Source organism: Lissotriton vulgaris, chromosome 3_1, assembly GCF_964263255.1.
Source record: "Lissotriton vulgaris chromosome 3_1, aLisVul1.2, whole genome shotgun sequence".
Lineage (NCBI taxonomy): Eukaryota > Metazoa > Chordata > Amphibia > Caudata > Salamandridae > Lissotriton > Lissotriton vulgaris.
In genome coordinates, this window is record NC_141689.1 from 316,159,792 (window position 1) to 316,163,175 (window position 3,384).

The window sequence follows — 3,384 nt, forward strand, 5'->3', positions numbered from 1 at the left end:
TGTGCACCTAATGACTTGTGGGAATCTGGCTATCTAGTAGAATTGCAATTTCACAGTTTGCATTTTCACATAATTTCAGGGAATGTAAATGCGTTGGTGTATGTAAAGGAGCAAGGCATCTAGGAAATTGTGATAGAAATGCCAACGCTCACTCTGTGACACATTTCCAGCCACTGCTGTCTCATTTTGGTAACTACCACTGCCCGATAGATGTAAGTGTAATGTTATCGATTACCCCAGCAATGATGACGCTGCAACCTGGTAGTATTTAACCTTGCTTTATTAAACACGTCTACCTCTGAAGAGCGCCGAGCCTCAACTGCCGATTAACGGTTATGCGCGCCAAACATTTACGCAGCCTGCGTAGCCTTGCACGGGCGCGGCACGTCACGTGGCCCACGTGACGTGCATACACTAGAGCGCGCTACTACATATCTCCCCTTTTTTCCAAAATGGAGACAGTTACTCATTGTCCACTGTTCAGTTCTTAGTCTCTGAATCTTGCTGGTTTAACCACCACCCTGCCACTACGGGTCAGTCTTACCGGGGTGTTGAGGTTCTCACTTTCGTTGCTTCCTTCCAACTCCTGCGCAGCCGCGCCTTCTTCTCCTTCTCTCCGACATCCTCGTGCCCTCTGCTCCTGCTCGCGTACCATTGTTTCTAGTTCTTGTGAGCTTCCTCCATTCTCCTCAAAAACTATCTCGGGAGACTCTTGCTCCACCGACTCCGTCTCTTCCTCGCCAATGTCTGTGGTTCTTTGGTCCCAGCTCAAGATTTTGTTACACCTCGCCATGCGGTCTTGCGACCACACGTTACCATCACTCAGTAAGGCCGCCCTGCCCCGTACTTCCTTCACTTGCATGGGCTTGCTGTATTTGCTCTCTCCCTTTCTCTGCACATTGGCCAACCTCACTCGCACCCACTCTCCTTCCTCTAGTCCTGTGTTCCGTAGATTCCGTCTGCGATCATAATGTTTAGTGTAGATTGCTTGGGCTCTCTCGAGGTTGGCTCGCACCACAGCGGGCGACCATTCACTGGTGACCGTTTTCTCCTTCCACACTCGGTTATCCTGTGTAAAAGGTTCTCGTCCTCTTAATATCTGAAACGGGCTGTATCCTGTGCTTGTGGGCGTGATCCTGTAGGCCCAGATCATATGCCAGATTTCCGCTTCCCAGTCTTTGTCATCAGCTATGGCGGCTTGGATTGACCCCATCATCACCCTGTTGAACCGTTCCACTAAGCCGTTTCCGGCGGGGTGATAGATGGCCGTGTGTTTGGCTTCGATGCCATTTCTGTTCATGAATTTGTTCCACTTCTCTGACTTAAACTGGGGCCCATTGTCACTAAGCACTGTCTTGGGGATGCCTTCCCTCACGAACGTGTCTGCCAGGAACTTGATAATGGCCTCTGTGTCCATGGTCTCTCCTATCGTTATCTCAGGCCATTTCGAGTACCTGTCCACCATAACACACACATACTTTTGGACTCCTCGCATGTCCAGAATCGGGCCCAGGATGTCCACACTCAGTTCTTCCCAAGGGTTCTTTGGTAGTTCGAACTTTCCCAGCTCAGGGCGGAGAGGTTTGAGAGCCTTATTGGCTCCTTGACACCTGATGCAGTTCCTGACATGTCTTTCTGCCTTCAAGTCCATTCCAGGCCACCAGTAGTCTTGTCTGGCCCTCAGCCTCAATTTGCAGATCCCGAGGTGTCCCTCATGGAGTGTGTCCAACAGTCGGTTGATGAGGTTCACGGGTGGTATTACTTTCTCGCCTCTGTGTACAAACACTCCTTTGTCACCTATCGATAGTTCCTCTCTGACTTCATAGTAGGGTCTGAGTTCCCCTCCGAGTGTTCTCTTTTCGGGCCACCCTTGCATCACGAACTTCTTCACCTCTTTCAACGTCCCATCCTCATCATACGCCTGTTCCCATTCTGTGAGACTGATGGAGGCCTCCTGGTCCTCTGTGAGTGCCACCCATTCCTCCGTTTCCGCCTTGCCCTCACCGCTGGATTCCATCGCGGCAGCTCTGCTTAAGTAATCTGCCACACGATTCCTGTTCCCTGGTATATGCTCCACGTCATACCGGAACTCCAGTAGTTTCAATGACATTTTTGAGATCCTTGGTGTGGCTTCGGCGTGTCCGATCGACGTCAGCACCTTTAGCAGGGGTTTGTGGTCCGTCCTCAATAGGAACCGTGTGCCCCACAGAAACTGTCTGAATCTCGCGGTGGCCCACACTACTGCCAGCATCTCCTTTTCAATTACGCTGTACCTTTTCTCAGTGTCCGACAGCGTACGTGAGGCGAAACTGATTGTGTCCATCCGCCCTTGTCCTCTGTCCTGCATAAGGACTGCTCCCAGTCCTTTGTCGCTGGCATCCGTGGTCAAGACCGTTCTGCCTTGGGGGTCATACCCCTGGAGGGGAATGGCTTCCGTGATCGCTTTCTTGACTTCATCGAATTCACTCTGTGCCTCTCCTGACCATTGAAACTCAGTGCTATCCTTCGTCAGTTGCCTCATGTGGTGGGTCCTGTAGGCGAAATGTTGCACAAATTTTCCGTAGTACTCGGCCATGCCGAGAGACGATCTTACTTCATCCTTATTGATAGGCGGTGGTGCCTCGCGGATTGCCTTGACATTTTCAGCCTTCGGGGTCACTCCTTCCACGCCTATTTCATGTCCTAGGTATGTTACTGACGACATTCCAATGCGACACTTTGACCATTCCGCTGTGAGACCTTTCCCTTCCAAAATCTGTAACACCTTTCCCAGTTTGGCGTCATGATCCGGCTTGTCTCGGCCCATTACCAGGATGTCATCCTGAAAGTACTGGACGCCAGTGGTTTTTTGGAAGAGCTGGTGCATTAACTTTTGGAAGACTGCAGCTGCTGAGGCTAGCCCAAATGGCATGCGAAGAAATCGGTAACACCCAAACGGGGTGATAAACGATGTAAGGTGGCGGCTCTCCGGATGTAGGACAATTTGGTGGTAGGCGGAAGTCAGATCGATGGTGGAGTACCATTTGATGCCTCTGGTGCTGGCCAGCATCTCCTCAATTCTTGGCAGGGGAAACCTCTCTACCACTATGTTCTTGTTAAGCTCCCTAAGGTCCACGCACAACCTGACCTTTCCGTTGGGTTTCTTAACCACCACCAATGGCGCCAGCCATTCCGCACATGTGATGGGCTCAATGATCCCTTTCCTTTCCAGATCCTGGAGCTCTTCTTGTACTGCCTCTCGTACTGCGATGGGGATATTCCTGGCCATGTGAGCCACGGGTACTGCCTTGTCCTTCAGGATGATTCTATGTGTGAATCTCTCTAGCTTCCCCACCGTGCCTCCAAATACCTTGGGGAATGTCTTTCTCCAACTGTCCTGGTCAG